Source organism: Hemiscyllium ocellatum, chromosome 4 (assembly GCF_020745735.1).
Source record: "Hemiscyllium ocellatum isolate sHemOce1 chromosome 4, sHemOce1.pat.X.cur, whole genome shotgun sequence".
Lineage (NCBI taxonomy): Eukaryota > Metazoa > Chordata > Chondrichthyes > Orectolobiformes > Hemiscylliidae > Hemiscyllium > Hemiscyllium ocellatum.
The window spans coordinates 91752569-91770281 of NC_083404.1; positions in this window are offsets into that span (position 1 = coordinate 91752569).

Genomic DNA, 17713 nt, shown 5'->3' on the forward strand with positions numbered 1-17713 from the left:
CAGCACCACTTGACACCTCAAAACTCTCTATAAGTGATGCAATGTTGTGACATGTAGTTAATGTTTAATGCAAGAGAATTACAATCAATTTGCATGCATTAAATTCCCACAAATATCATTGTGATAATGGTAATATAATCTATTTTCTTACAATGTTAAGTTGGGGAGATAAGTCTGCTTTTCATTTTTTTTAAATAGTGTAATGGGATCCAGTCCTATTATTAAAAGTAATGAAGTATATACGTTTGTATGGTTTTGGAACAGTGTCTTTAAGGTAAAATGAATGGAATCAAGTGACTGCTCTGAGATTTGCCTGACACCAAGTCTGCATACATTTATTATTGGAGATTGAAAGGAAACCAGATTATTTTTTATTGCAAAGGTGATTACACTTAGAGACAATAATGGCAGTCTATAGGTTAACATAAGAGTCAGTTAGTTCAGTTATGTGGCTAGTTTGCAATGCAGTGTGAAGCTAATGGCATGGGTTCAATTCCCACACTGGCTGAGATTCCCTTAAAGGACTTTTATTCTCATCTTTCCTCTTACCTGAAGTGTAGTGACCCTTAAGTTAAACCACTACCAGTCCTCACTCTCCCTCTCCCTCTCTCTCTAACTGAGAGATCAATCCTATGGTCCAGTAGGACTATGGCAACTTTATCTCTTTATGTTAACAGTGGATAGACTGAGAGTCTCCAAAGTCTCAGGAAAGTGTTGACAATATCCAGTTTTGCTTTAAAGTGCTCTTTTACGTCCAAGTTAAGAGAGATTAGGTCTAAATTTGCATTCAGACTAACTAATCTGCATTTCTACCTGGACACAAGGCCCATGGTATTCTGGAAAATTCTCAGACAAGGTGGCTCTGTCAGAATCCAGAAGAGGGAGAGAACACTAGATAGCAATATGATTGTGGCTCACCACAGAGCAATGTGGATGGAAGCTCACGCTCAGATTGAAATGACCAAATTCATGAGGAATTAAAATGAGGCTGGAAGATTTGCCTAACTTATGCTAGAAAAAGAATCTGCAGAGGAAGAAAAAAAGCTGACTGTGTAAGACAATTCTGACATTTTAAAAACCCAGCCTGGGAAAAGAAAAGAACAGAAATAAATCTTTAGGAACAAAATTCACCGAGGAGTTGTTCCAGGAGAATTGAATGCCTGTTTAATGACAATGTAAAATATATACGTGAAGTTAAAAATCACACAACACCAGGTTATAGTATCACCTGATGAAGGAGCATCGCTCCGAAAGCTAGTGTGCTTCCAATTAAACCTGTTGGACTATAACCTGGTGTTGTGTGATTTTTAACTTTGTACACCCCAGTCCAACACTGGCATCTCCAAATCATATAAACATGAAGTGTGTTTCTAGATGTACGAATGGAAAAGGGCAATATCGTTTTTTTGTGGTTCAGAGTAAAAATAATAAGATTGTGGCCTAGATATCCTAAAGAGTTATAGGAGCAGTATCAACTGCAGTTGCCTATCAGAAGCAAGCAGAAGTCTTGGCACAGCTCCATGGGAATTTCCTGGATGTTCAATGGTTTATCAGCAATTACCCTATGTCTGGAACTCAGCTAAAAAGTCCACTGAAGTTGGAGAATTCAGACCATTCTGCCTTACATTAGCTTAACAGTTATCAATATTTAGAATCAAATACCTACTCTAATTCTTGGATAACGATGGAACTGATCCCTAACACACCACTAATCTAACTCATCAACACATCACTCAACCCCTAACATCCTACATCATCAAATAATCACTGCAACCAAACTCCCCACTCCAGTCTGACCCAATTCCATTTAAAACTTGCAAAGACCCTCTCAACTCCTCCCACTCAACACTCTTTTCTTAAACACTCATTTGGCAACCCATACACCTGGCAGTCTACCTGCCTGGCACACTATCTCTCACCTACTTAGCACACCAACCCCCTCACTCACCTGACACCTTATCCACCTGGCATGCTACCCATGTATCTAAACATCTGGCACCCTACACACTCATTTACTTAGTGCATTTATCTTTCTTTAGTCAATGACAAATGTCATTGGAGCTTTTAACTCCTGAAATACAGTGACAAGTATTGTTTAAAAAAAAGGTGGTATGTCTTAATATTGAATGCTACTCCTGTGCTGGGTGGACTTCTTCCTCCAATGGACATATTTAGGATAGGGCACAATTGAAACCTTGACTGGAAAAATCTACATGAGGTAGGAACATATATTTTAAAACCATCATCGTCATCCATATGAACTCCGATTATCACATAAATGCCTCATCAGTGTTTTGTCAATAATGTTTTATAGACGGTAGGATATAGACACAGAGGACATGGATTTAAAATAATTAATCCCGCAAGTGAATAGGATCTAGAATGCGCTTCCTGAGGATGTGTGGAAGCAAGTTACTTTGAAGCTTTTAAAGTAAATTGGATCATAATCTGAAATGGAAAATTTGAAAGGCTAAGGGGAAAAGACAGCAGAGTAACAGTAAATGAATTTCAGAGGGCCAGCACGTGACTGGCCAAATGGCCTCTTTCTGCCCTGAAACCAATCTATGATTTTAGACTTTTCGTAGCTACTGCTACCTCCCTAAAATATTACAACTGCTTGCTGACACCATTCCCCCAAAACACTCTGTGGCTCCCCCATACCTGCCAAGTTGGACTTAACAGCAATGTGTAGCTATTAATAGACTGCAGCCTGTGGGACTGACAATCTAAAGTTAAGCTCAACTGTTAGAGTGTGTTTAGAATAGTTAGATCTAATTTTTAATCTTTATGAGACCTTTAGCATAACCACATCTAGAGTACTGTACAGGTTTTTGTTACACCACATGCTGATGTATCAAGGCCTTGAGAACATCTATTGGTAGGATGTCAGAATATTATCTTAGCAACACCGAAAATTATACATAGGCTGATGAAACTTGAGCTTCATTCAAAAGTATAATATAGCCTTCCTAGGTAATGTGATTTTTTTTTAATTCTAGCGGGGGGGTAGCTCTGTTCACATGCATAATTAATAAAGCTGGTTAGGGAGTAAAAGTCTATGAGGAATTACCGAAAAGTATAAAATAGCAAGCCTGATTAGATGCTATGAATTATACTCCACACATGGGAATGGATTTGCCTTCAAAAAAGAGTGGAACAGTTGTTGCAAAAGATGTGTCCTAGTACCTGGTATGGAGGTAGGTGGGACCGATGTATCAGCATGACAAACTCCTGGCCCATGACTATTTAATTTCAGGAGGTCAAAGACAAGTTTTATGGCATTTTCCTGAGTTTCATTTTACTCTCTGTTTTGTTGCCTCTCCCAAGACATTGCATAACTTCCAATGGGGTGAGAGGTTGGTGATGGTGCAAATAGGCTTCAACATATTTAACTGGCATAAGCCAATCATTATTTTTCTTTTTCTTTCCTGTATTTTCATAATTTCACAAAAGTTATGAAAAATAAAACTAAAACTGTTCTCACTGTCAATGCATTTGTAGAAAAAGGAAAATAAATAAATTTCTGGAGGTCTTCATCTTGTGTGTTTAGACTTCCGGGTCCTGCACTACCACCTTGCTAGGTAACTGTTGCGTGCTGTCTGATCTGTGCAAATATGCTAATGCCTGTCAGACTGTGCATTGACTCGTCTGTGTAGTTTACCCTCCTGCCCTTTAAAGATGCACATTTTCTCACTCAATCCCTCTCCCTCAAGATTACATGTGGAAACTCACAGCTTTAAAGGGTGGTGTGGGCAAAAATTATCAAAGCATGAAAACCAACACTTGGAACTGCAGTTGAGGTGCCATAATCGACAAGACAATTGACCAAGATCTGGAAAGAAAGATTGAAGTGTGTGGCTTATTTTCATCCAGCTTGGCTTGATGGGCTTCTTTCATTTCTTTCTGTTTATATGAAATGGAGTCTGTTAGGGGCTGAATGACATGACTAATGGCAAGAAATGTTCAGAATCATACAAGTAGTCCAGCAAGGCTCACCTCAACATCAGGAGCAACTCACTGCATTGTTTAAATAAGTTTCAGGCGTAGAGGCAAAATTAGGCAGCATCGAGTTAGCTATTACAGGATTATTGCTTGTTAATGACTGTAGATCTCACTGAACTGGATTGCATCTCCAGACAGGTCACTTGTCCTGTTAGCACTCGCTCACTTTGAGCCTACATGGACACTATTTAGTGCAGGCATAGGAGGCTTATCATGTTTGCCAACAGTCCTCAGGCAAGTCAAGGAGGATAGCCTTCAGTCCTACAGGAGTAAGTCAAGGGCAGCCTGCAGCCCCAATCCAGGGGTTGGACAGTCATTCAGCCACTAAGGGTGGTCAAAGTTAGAATTCTCTCCTCATGCAAGGTGAGATGTGAATGTCAGGTAGCCCACCAGGCTTGACTCTTTCTGCCCTATTGTAGACAGTTTCTCTCCTGAAACGGCAGGGAGGCTGTTATTAAGGCAACTGGAAGTGTGTGGTACAGCTGATACTTTTGGTGCAAGTAGAGACATGCTCCAAGTGAATAAGTAGGCATTACAGAGGGCATGCAGGATTAATGGTGTAGAAGGGTGGTGTAGGTTACAGGAAGCAGGTAATAGTAGAATGAAGAGCATGAAGCTTGGAAGGAGGTGAATATGGTAACAGAAATTGAGGGAGAGAAGATGGTGGCTTTATGCTCATGGGGTGGAGAAAGTCATCTTCCTACGCTGAGGAGTCTGTGCTGTTCATTCTTCCAGTGGCTGAGACTCATTGACCTTGGACTAGATTGCCATGGGCTGGTGTCATGACCTCCCCACTGGACCTGGTGAGTGAGTAAGTCCTGACTGTGCACACCTCCAGGTCCCTGCTTGTAAATGGAGTACTCATTTCCTCCTCAGCCACACTTGGGACAAATGTCAGGGACTTTGCAAGGTAGCTCCTGACAAACAGTGTTTGTCCAAGCGCATAAAGATTTTTTAAAGATGGCACCAGTCCCAGGATTGCTGGACAATTCCAGAATATCATCAATGGTGAGTTGCTCCAGGTCGAATGAGGCTGATATTGGATGAAAGGGTCAGTACAGCAACAGGCTAGGTAGTTAATAAGTTTGGTAAATGTATCTATAATTCCTGCTGTCTCAGGAAAGCAGCCTACACAATCAAAGACCCCTCTATGCTCTTCCAGCCTCTTCCATCAGGCAGAAGAGGCATTGACAGATTCAAGAACAGCTTCTTCCCCATTGTTTTCAGACTTTATCAGATCTCTCATATTAAAGTTAATCTTTCTCCACCTTCTCTGTAGCTATAACATGATGTTCTGCAATCTGTTCTATTACCCTGATATACTTCTGTAAGATATGATTAGCCTACATAGCATGCAGAACAATACTTTTCATTGTATCTTGGAACATGTGACAATAATAAATCAATTCAAATCAAAATGTAGCAAGAAATCTCACTAGGCCTGGTGGAGAGAAACCCTCCATGAAACTGGACCAAACTGGCCCTTAGTCAAAAAAACATAAGATTCAGTCCATTAAGTTAACGACCCCAAAAACTCTTATTTTATTCAAGCACTCGGTCACTTTATATTTCCAAATCTTCCTACATTTTAGAAAAATATATTTTCATTGCAATGATTTCCCAGTTTCAAAGACATTCCAATTTGCACTTCTTTGCATTTTTGTGGAGTAAAAAAAACATTGAGTGTTGTTTTTCAGCAGTATTTATAAAAATCTCAAATATTATTATTTTGATGTCCTATCACATTGACACTCTGTTGAACTGATTCACTATCAACATTTCTATTGAGACAAATTCTAAAACTAACAAATGACAGAGGAAGCCATTGAAATAAATTGGCAAAAGAGAGCTAAGGAGAAATATTTTAATAATGATTAATTCGCTCAATAGTTCAGATTAAGCCAGTGAAGGTTAAGACAGTGAGTAGCTGAAGCATAAACATTAAGAAAGTCCCAAATATGATCCCCAATATCCTGGGGTAAGTGAACTCAGAAGATGCTGTATGTGTCCTAAAGTTATCTTAGGAATGTTAGGTTAGAAAGGGTACCGTATGAGTTTCAGGCTGGGCAAGGCTTAACTCTGGCATTTCTGCAACTGAATAGATGTTGATATTCACTTTTTAAAAACAAACTTAATGAGATGTCATTTTTTTCCCTTGTGCTTCATGTTTTAATTTGATGATAATGTGCCATGTTTGATCTGAATTTCAGATATCCATTTTTGGGCAGCTAAGTCTGTTTACTGGCATCTTAAAAGTCAGAAAATTATGCAGTTCACGGAGTGTTTTGAGCCCCCAGTATAATGTTGATGGGGCAGAAATACAACTTGTTCAGCAATATTGTGGACTATATTAAAATGGTTGCTCTCTATTAAATCTCTTTAATTTTAATTCCCTTGCCCATCTGTGGACTCTTCTCTTTCCATGATGAGCAGTGCTATTTACTATTCCACCATCTCCTCTGCCCACATAAAGCTATTTTTAATGGAGTCTGCAAAATCCTTTTGACCACAAACAGATGCTTTCTGGAGAAGGGCTCTCTCATGGGATTCAATGCACAACAACGTCTGGCAATAATGTTTGCAGTGCTCACCCCAGTGAATGCATTTAATAGAAGGATGTGACAGAAATAAAATGATCCACCGGAAATCTTTGTAACTTCACCCACATTTCAGCTGAACCAGTCACGCTTTATAGAGTCATAGAGATGTACAGCATGGAAACGGACCCTTTAGTTTGTAAAATTCATTCTTGCAAAACGTGAGTAAATGGTTGAGCCAACATTTATTTCCCATCTTGAGTTGCCCTTGAGAAAGTGGTGGTAAGCTACCTTCTTGAATGACTGCAGTCCATTTGTTATAAGTACTCCCACAATGCCATTAGGGAGGGACTTCCGGGATTTTGACCCAAGGACGCCAAAGGAATGTTGATGTTTTCCCATAAAATGATTCAAGGCTTTGAGGTGAACTTCTAGATAGTGGTTTTCCCATGTAGCTACTGTCCTTGTCCTTCTGGATGCAAGTTGTCAGGGGTTTAGCAAGTGCTATCCAAGAAGCCTCAGTGAATTTCTACATTGCAACTTGTAGATGATATAGACTGCTACTACTGAGCCTCAGTGGTGGAAGGAATGAATATTTGTGGATGTGATGCCAAACAAATGGTCTGTTTTATCCTGGATGAGTGTTAAGCTTCTTAACCAACTGGTTCATCGGGGTAAAGCGAACCAATTGACACAAAAATGTTCAGAGTTAAAGATATTTGGAGAAGAAGAAGAAAAGGTTTCTGGGAAAGAGAAATTTACTGATCCTTCACCAATAGCTTGACACACACATTGATCCCCTGTCAACAACTAGACTCTTTCCCCAAGCACGTCACAGCTGAGCCCTCAGTTTGCTGTGACCCCCACCTCCCGCACTTCCACAATGGCCTGACTCTCACCGCATGCACCCGAACATAACTCCTATTCTGCTCACCCCTCTCAACAGTCAGACTATCAACCCACTTCCTGATGGCTGAACTCCCACAATGCTTTCCCCAGACAATGCCTTGAATACCACTCCAATCTCTTCCGAAGGCCCAACTCTCACTCTATTCCCCACAGCCAATGATCCAAGTCTGACTCCACCCTTGCCCCCAAGTTGGTCTGAAGCCTAATCCCTCCCAGTATGGCCTGACTCTCACCCCTCTTCTAGCCCCCAATGCCTGACTGTGATCACTCCCAACCCAACTCTTACACTGCCCCTCTTTCAACTGATGACTGGACTCTTCAACTACTTCTGTAATGGACCACATGTTTTTTTTTCAACTATAAACTAGAAAAAGGAAGTTGGAAACCACTATAGAATTAAAATATCAAGAGGGTTTTACAACTTTAAAAAAGATTAGGTATGCTCACTGCTGTGGTTTCCAGACCTCAAGTTATGTCCACCCAATCATATGGCCCAGTTCATTGTTCTTCTGACAAAATTCTACTTCTCTCCCACATTTCCTGTGAGCAGTGATTGTGGGAGAGAAATAGCCTCTGGTTGGAGGAGCCATCACACCTTAACTATTTTCACAAAACAGAGAGGACCTTTCAGCAGGCCACACTGTGACTCGCCAGTCACCGTCAGATTAGATGGTTTGCATTGCTGCCAAGGGGAGCTGTTGCTGAAGGGTATGAATGCTTAAGGTGGTGAAGCTTGCAAATTAAGCAGATGGCTTCATTTAAACTTTGCCACGCTTTTTCAGTGCTGTTCAAATTGGAAGTGAATTCCAGGAAGGAAAATGTTTGAAAGCTACTTTGACAGCTACTGAGAGAAGGCATGTCTGTATGGAAACCAGGAGAAGGAGTAAGGATGTAGTTGGGGGCAGAATAGGGTGGCAGATATATGACGGCTAGGATGGCATGTGGGTAAAAGTGTCGGATGCCTGCTGGGTGGATGGTGTGGTAGGGAGCCTGGTGGGTAAGAGAGAAGCCATTTGGTTAAAGAATTAGGCTCCCAGATGGCTGATGAGGAGTTAGGCTGCTAGGATAGTGAAGGGATGTGCAGATAGCTAGAGTGAAAGGTGTGTTGGCACATTGAGAGGTTGGGGTGATGGGATAAGGTGCCAAATAGCAAAGGGTGCATTGAAGCAGGTGGGTAAAGGGATAGAGTGCTAGGAGGGTAAGGGGTAGGGTGCAGCTCGGTAAGGGGAGAGGGCTCCAAAGCAGTCTCCCAGGAAAGTGAATAGGGTGTTAGTTGGATGAGGGGCAGGGTGGATGATGGATGAGTGAAGGGGTAGAGTGCTATGTGGTTACACCGGCAGGCATTGAGGAGGTAGTGTGACAGGTGGCTGATGGGGTTTCAGTGGCTGATAAGTGGGTGAGAGGTTGGAGTGGGTCAGGATTCAAAAAGAATTTTCAGGTGTTGAGGAAGGAGGAAACGTGTCAGTCTGAGTGGTGGGAGTTCAGTATCGTGGAGATATAGAGATGTCCAGCACAGAAAAAAGTCCATTGGCACATTGTGACTGCACTTGTCAAAAGCATCCACTTATCTCTTCTAATCTGATTTTCCAGCACTGGCCCACAGCCTTTTATGTGAGTGACTGGGGCCTCAGTCTTTTAGTTAGCCTTGAGTTAGAGCAGATTTTAATCCCTCGACCTTGTGTGGTATAACCATTACGAAACAATTCTAGCTCAGAGTTACGGAATTTTTTGAAGGACTCTCAAAGCACGATAATTGACCTTTGCAAGATTAAACTTTTCAGACAGTTATCATGTAGTCTCTGCATCCAGACTCTTGAGAGGTTCAAACGTGCATCTTTCTGCTCTCTGACTATCCAGAGACTGGAGGATCTGAGCCAAGAAGTTAAGTAGAAATGTTTTGGGTAGTAGCATATTATGTTACTGATAGTAGTTTAATAATTACTCATGTGGAACAAATTAACTCTGTACTGTTTATTGAAAATAGCAAAATATAATACAAGTTAATGTTAGCCTTTAGGGATGAGAAATAAATGCTGGCCACATCGCTGAAATAAATTCAAAAAAAGAGTAGTGGAGCAGGCTTGAGAAATTGTATAGTCTTCTCCTACTGCTAAATATATATACATTAAGTTCTTATTTAAGTATAAATGCCAGTATCAGGGAATCTGTACCAAATTTACAGTGGTTCAGTTGGCGTCACTTATAATGTTAGTTGGGTCACATTTATCACTTATCTTAGGTTTATCTGATTTGTCTTCAAAAGTATAACAAGTACTTTATCCATTTACTGAAAGCGTTATTAATATTCTATATATGCAGCTCTGCTATAAATGCATATTATGTGGATAATTTAGATTGGGAACCTGTGATTACAATTTGAAAGGGTTCTTTCAACCAAAAATAGTTTTGAAACTCTGACCTAAATGTTTCAGGAATTTGAATCTGTTTAGTTTCTCATTTACAATAATGTTTTGAATTCAACTTGTCTAGTAAACGAAAAGGAAAATGTCAATTTTACTTATCATTTTAGAAGTAAGTTGAAAATTATTTTATTCTGCTATGTAGCTATGTAGCTGAATCTGCATTTGTTAGTTGATGATTACAGGAATGAGTAGCTGAATTTTTATTTTGAAACTGTGTTGCTTCCATATCATCCTCAGTAGGAAATGTTTCAAATAGTACTCGGTTAACATTGGCTGGTGTTATGGATTTCGTTTTGTGTCAGCAATGTACAGTTAAGGGGGCATAGTTAGTAAGTTTATGGATGACACCAAAATTGATGGTATAGTCAACAGTAAAGGAGGTTACCTAAGAGTACAAAGGGGTCTTGATCAATGGGGCCAATGGGCTGAGTGGCAGAGGGAGTTTCATTTGGGTAAATGTGAGGGATTGCATTTGCAAACAAGGGCAGGACTTATACAGTTAATGGTAGGGCCCTGAGTAGTGATTTGATTTGACTTGATTTGACTTACTGTCATGTGTATCTGAGTACAGTGAAAAGCTGTATGGTTAGCACTGCTACCTCACAGCACCAGGGACCTGGGTTCGATTCCACCCTTGGACGACTGTCTGTGTGGAATTTGCACATCTTCCCCGTGTCTGTGTGGATTTCCTCCCACAGTCCAAAGATGTGCATGTTAGGTGATTTGGCTGTACTAAATTGCCCATAGTGTTCAGGAATGCGTTGGCTAGGTGCATTAGTCAGAGGTAAATAAAGGGTAGGGGGAATGGCTCTGGGTGAGTTACTCTTCGGAGGGTTGGTGTGGACTTGTAGGCCCGAGGACCTGTTTCCACACTGTAGGGATTCTATGAATTCTTTTGTTTGTGAGCAGTAAAGGCCGATCATAGAAACCAAGAACATACAGATCATAGGGTGAAAGAAAGTTTGGACATAATAAGGAACACAAGTTAAGCTGCACAGGATGCGCTCGAGGCAAGATCAACATTATCAAGATCAGCATTATGTGAAGTTAGAGAATCCATTCATCAGTCCAATAACAGCAGACAAGAAGCTATTCTTGATTCTGCTGGTGCATATATTCAAGCTTCTATATCATTTTTATGACGAAAGAGAAGGTAGGAGTGTTGTCAAACAGAAAGACCTAGGAGTTAAGCACATAGTTCTTTGAAAATTGTGTCACAGGTAGACAGGATGGTTAAGAAGGTGGTTTTCCTCATTTCTCCTCCCCCACCCTATTCCAGTTCCAACCTTTCAAGCTCAGCACCACCCTCATGATCTGTCCTACCTGTCAATCTTCCTTCCCACCTATCTGCTCCACCCTTCTCGTCAACTTATCACCTTTACCCCCCCCTCCATCCACCTATTGCACTCTCAGCTGCCTTGCCCCCAGCCCCACTCCCCCTGCCATTTATCTCTCCACCCCAAGGCACCCAGCCTCATTCCTGATGAAGGTTCTGGCCCGAAATGTTGATTTTCCTGCTCCTCCGACGCTCCTGACCAGCTGTGCTTTTCCAGCAACACACTCTCAACTCTGATCTCCAGCATCTGCAGACCTCACTGTCTCCTTATTATCACATAATCTGCCATTACACACAATGTATTGTTAGCCACTAACCATCTCCTTCTCACCTTCTCACTCTCCTAGCCAGATCATTATCAATTCCTCTGTCTGTTCAACTGTTCTTTTCTCTATTTAGGTTCCATCCCTACCAATTGTTTACTCCTTTCCTCCTCTTCCCACCCTATCTTCTGCATATAAACCAACATTTTCCTAGCTACTATCAGTTCTGAAGACCTGGACCCAAATCATTAACTTTGATTTTTCTTCACAGATGCTGCTAGATCTGCTGAGTTTTTTCAGCAACTTCTGTTTTTTGTTTTCCATGTCAGCCAAGTTTCCTAAAGTAAAGTAGTCCCGTATGCATGCATTTGGCCCATATCCTCCAAACCTTTCCTGTTCATACACCTATCCAAATATCTTTCAAATGTTGTAACTGTTCCACTTCTTCTGGCAGTTCAAACTACATACAAACTACCCTGTGTGTGAAACAGTTGTCCCTCAGGTCCTTTTAAATCATTCTCCTCTCATCTTTGAGAGGAGACTCCAACGAGATGCCACCATTAGACACATATTCCCCTCCCCTGCATTATCCGCCTTCCACAGAGACTGTTCCCTCCGGGGTACTCTGGTCCACCCTTCCTTCACTCCAAAAAATCCCCCTGCCCTCACTCCCTCCTTTCCCTCCCATAAGAGCGATAGGCTTCCCCTTGTCCTTACCTACTATCCCACCAGCATCCACATCCAGGAGATCATCAGTCGCCATTTCCACCAAGTCCAGCAAGATACCACCACCAGACATGCGTAGTCCTCACTTTCTCCTTCCAGAATAGAACTGGGACAAGGAATGTTTCACAAACCCTACAAAGAGACAGGCGTAACCGGGACCCATGTGGGTACCTATGGCTACCCGTCTGACTGAAGAAAATGAGAGGAGTTAAAGGAGAAGTTGTGAGGGTGAGGATGAGCTCAGCCAAGCAGAGGAGGGTCATGGTAGGTGGGAACGGTTCAGGCCTTTGCCTCAGGAAAAAGCAGAGAGTGCTGAGACCATCCTGGTGGGGGATGGACATATAAAGGGATTGAACACCCGTAGTAAAGAGGAGGCAAAACTGGAAATTCCAAAACTATTGTAAAGCATCAGAGGAATCACGGATGTAAGTGGGCAAGGACTGGACCAGGGAGAAAAGACTGAGTCAAGGTAGGAGGGGCTGAGTTCTGTGGGTCAGGAGCAGGCTGAGACAATGGCTCTGCCCTGTCTGCCCTGTTTGCAGATTTTCAGAAGGAGATAGAAATGAGCTGTGCGAGGCTGGAGGATTATCAGCTCGGAGGTCATGACAGGGAGATCATCAGATGAAATAAGATCAGTGACTGTCATTGACACAATGGCCTGATTTGCCATGATGGGGTTATGGTCCAGGGGAGATAGGAGGAGGGATCTGGGAGCTGGCACACAGCGTCTGCAATGTGGAGGTCAGCATTCCAGACTACAACAGCACCACCCTTATCGGCAGCTTAACAACAAAGGCAGGGTTGGATCTAAGCATATGGAGTGCAGTCAGTTCAGAGGGAGTTAGTTGGACTGGTGGGGGGGGCAAATAAATTGACGCGACTAATGTCACATTGACATTGCTCAATAATCAAATTGAGAGCAGTTCCAGAGGGAAGCAGCACCAATGATATCATCAATATATCGGAGAAAGAGTTGTGGGTGGGGGCTCGAATAAGAATGGAACAAAGAATATTCCATGTACCCCACAGAGAGCAGGCATAACTGGGGCCCACGTGAGTACACATGGCCACACCTGAGATCTGAAGAAAATGAGAGGAGTTAAAAGAGAAATTGGTGAGAGTGAGGATGAGTTAGGCCAATTGGAGGAAGGTGGTGCTTGGATGAGTGGACCAAAGGCTCTGGTTTGTTTCCATGCTGTATGATTCTATGACTCTAAGACCAATAAGTTTCTGTGTGCACAGTTTCAAATCCAGCTGACAGGCAGAGTCATGACATTGTATGGACACAATGCATGAAATCCTAGTAAGTGCATGCCTTTTTGATTAGATTACTTTACAGTATGGAAACAGGCCTTTCGGCCCAACCAGTCCACACCGACTCGCAACCCACCCATACATTTACCCCTTACCGAACACTATGGGCGATTTAGCATGGCCATTTCACCTAACCTGCACGTCTTTTGGACTGTGGGAGGAAACTGGAGCACCCGGAGGAAACCCACGCAGACACGGGGAGAATGTGCAAACTCCACACAGACAGCCGCCTTAGGCGGCAATTGAACCCGGGTCTCTGGCGCTGTGAGGCAGCAGTGCTAACCACTGTGCCACCATGCCGCCCATATTGCCACCGTGCCGCCCATTTTCTAAGGCACTGTTCACAATGGCAACTTTCAAAGTAAGTTAATTTTATTAATTCCTTTAAAAAGAGTTTTTTGTCATGTGAGTGTCATTGACATTTGGTACATTCTGGTGAGAGTTAGAGGGCGTAATCTGTCACAATGCAACTGGAAGAAAGTCCCAAAGAATTGATGAGAACATATTAACCAACCTGTCATGTCACTTACTGCCTATTCTCTGGCTCAGAGAGTGGTGGGCCTGATGCACTCTGTCACTCACTGCCAGTCATGAATCTGCCACCCACCTTCCCCTCTCCCACAAAACCGACCCACCAAGAGTGAAGAACATGCCATTACAGAGCCTTCTATTGAGGTAGGTCTAACAAGTCAGGAATCTTCCTAATTTGAGCCATCTGCCTCAGTAACGATAAAAACGGTCCTTGTATCCGAACATATTCAGTGGAAAATTTAGCAAAATTGAAATATAGGCATTTTCCGTATACATATCGCAAGTTTACTTTTCTGCTTTTTTCCAGACCAAAAAATGAAAGAATAATCTTTGAGCTTTGCTCCTTTCACCAAGTTATCAAAATATTACTTTATCATGTGGACATATTCATCAAATGATTCACAAACAGACTTTTGGTTTAGACAAATAGTAGCAATGATAGGAAAAGCCATTAAAATAAATTAGCAAAATCAGCTAACATAAATATATTAATCATGATGAACTGACACTCCCTCAATAGTTCAGCTACTCTATCTAGTGAGCAGATGAAGCATTTAGATTTGTAATGTCCCAGATTTATTCATGGTTCTGTGTGAAGAGAATTCAAAAACTGCTGTAGGCATCCTACAATTGGCCTCAGTGATAGAAATTTCCAGTACAAGTTATATAATAAACTATGGCATTGTATTATGTCTCATTGTCAGTATACCTTTCAGAGACATCACTACATCAGTACACCTTTCAACTTTAAGAGACATATTCATGACTGTATCGAAAAGTGTGGTACTGGAAAAGCATAGCAGGTCAGGGGCATCCAAGGAGCAGGAGAGTCAATGTTTTGGGCATAAGCCCTTCCCACATTCATGTTGAAAAGCTTATGCCTGAAATATCAACTTTCCTGCTCCTCAGATACTGCGTGACCTGCTGTGCTTTTCCAGCACTGCACTTTTCGACTCTGACTTTCTAGCATCTGCAGTCCTCATTTTCTCCATATTCATGACTGTTCAGACATATTATTGATGTCTATGTTACAGACCAAGTGATAAATGATTCTGAGAAAAGGGCTAAAAAAATTTGCTTGTCATTGTCAAAGAGGAACTTTGCAGAATGAACATATCCAGTCTTTCCAAAAGATCTAGAAATGCACACATACATATACACACTCTATTGATCTGTTTGTTGAAAGATGCTGTAACAAGGATCATGAAAGTGACTTTTCCAAAAAGGAATTAACAGTGAGAGCCATTGAGTTATTAATTGCTTCTATATCAACTAAAACCTTTAGGAAGAATAATTTTTTTGTAAAGGTAAGTGGGCGGCACGGTGGCACAGTGGTTAGCACTGCTGCCTCTCAGCGCCAGAGATCCGGGTTCAATTCCCGCCTCAGGCGACTGACTGTGGAGTTTGTACGTTCTCCCCGTGTCTGCGTGGGTTTCCTCCGGGTGCTCCGGTTTCCTCCCACAGTCCAAAGATATGCGGGTCAGGTGAATTGGCCATGCGAAATTGCCCCTAGTGTTAGGTAAGGGGTAAATGCAGGGGCGTGGGTGGGTTACACTTCGGCGGGTCAGTGTGGACTTGTTGGGCTGAAGAGCCCGTTTCCACACTGTAAGTAATCTAATCTAAAAAATACTTTAAAGGGTGGCACGGTGGCACAGTGGTTAGCACTGCTGCCTCACAGCGCCAGAGACCTGGGTTCAATTCCCGCCTCAGGCGACTGACTGTGTGGAGTTTGCACGTTCTCCCCGTGTCTGCGTGGGTTTCCTCCGGGTGCTCCGGTTTCCTCCCACAGTCCAAAGATGTGCAGGTCAGGTGAATTGGCCATGCTAAATTGCCCGTAGTGTTAGGTAAGGGGTAAATGTAGGGGTATGGGTGGGTTGCGCTTCGGTGGGTCAGTGTGGACTTGTTGGGCCGAAGGGCCTGTTTCCACACTGTATGTAATCTAATCTAATAAAGGGCTGTACCATTGATTCATTACTTGTGGCTAGATGTAAGTATGAAGCTAGTATAAAGTCAGATCAACAACAAACGCATGCTTCAGGTGCAGTCAATGCTTTCCTACAGCCAGCAAAATGCACCTAAACAACAAAATCTGTAACAGATACAGTTTATCAAACCCGGAAAGCTTATGGAAACTGGAGATATTGGATACTCATGACAATTAATTTAAAATCAACTTGATAGAGAGGGTGGTTTCGGAACTATTCATCTTTTTGTGTACATTAGGAAAATTTACAACTTATCAAGCTAAGCGATTGTATGTCAGGGTTTCTGTTAGAAATGTGTGGAGTTTTTTTAAGCTGAGGGAAAAAAATATAGCTTGAAATAAAGGGGTTCTTTTAGTTTTAGTTTGAGACAGTTCTGCAGAATTCCTTGGATGAAGATGGATGTATAAACCTTTGCTCTTGAGAAAGGGAGAAGGTAATAAAAGCAAATCACCTTAGAGCAAGGAATTTAGTAATAGAATTTAGTAATCAGAAGTGTATGAATAAAATCATAAAGTGGTTATTTGAATTAGGTGTATGAAAGCTCCAGGAAGAGGTTGTCAAACTTTCTAGACTGGGAGCTGAAGTCACTTTTAGGGGACTCAGGTCTCTCCTCTTTTCCAAGATAGTGGTGGAGTAGGATGCTTCAGCCTGAGCTTGTCCACTCCATCTGTCTCTTTTACATTTTTTCTGTTTTGTACTTTCTTCTCTTCTTTCTTCTTGGTGACATCCTGAGTTCCCAGCCTTGGCACAGACTCGGATGCCCAGCCTCAGCACTGAACCAGTGTGGAAGTCTCCTGGCGAGGCATGACAGTCTTTCGACTTGATGTGGCAGTTCTTTGGCCTGTCATGGGCGTCCTCTGACTGGCATGGTGAAATTTCGGTGGCCCATGGCAATCCTTCGGCCCAGTGTGGCCTCAGCATGGATTTCTAGCTTCGAGGTGATTCCAGAGTGGTCCCCTGATCTCAAGGTGAAACCTGGCGCAGTCTGGAGTGAAGGCCCAGTGTAGATTGAGGCTAGGTGCCAACATAGACTGGATTGACAGGACTGTTATTCTGAACTTTTTATTCCTATATTTTCTAATTTATTCATGTGATCTGTTATGCTGAACTTTTTATTTCTTTATTTTTCTAACCTTTTTCAGCTAAGAATTTGTACTGAAGAACATATACCTAGGTACCTTGTATCCAAGATGATGCCATAAGTGGCAACTTGTAAAGTTTTCACTGGACTCACTAGAATACATGTGACAATGAAGTTAATTCAATTCAATTCAGTTCTTTGTTGACCAGTGCAGACGTGATTGTCAAGATGGTCACTTTCTGTACTGTAGACATGTAAGAGTCTCTGCGTCTAGGAGTTGTTTCCAAGTTAAATGCGAAGCATAGATACCGGCGAGTCCATTTATCTGGAATTAAAGCTGATCAAATGATGACTGTGAAACAATTGCTAAATGTCTTTAAAAGTTATCTGGTTCACTAATGTTCTTTATGAAAGGGAGATCATGGGTTGTCCCCTGATCTGTCCCCAGACCCATAGCTTTGTGGCTAAACTTTTGAAATGAAAACTGCAAGTCAGGACCAGCACAAGACATACCCCAAAATGAGTCATCAGCCCTTGGTGAAGCTACAAAACAAGACTATTTATGTGTCACATAGCATAAATATCAAATCATGGACAAAGCAAACA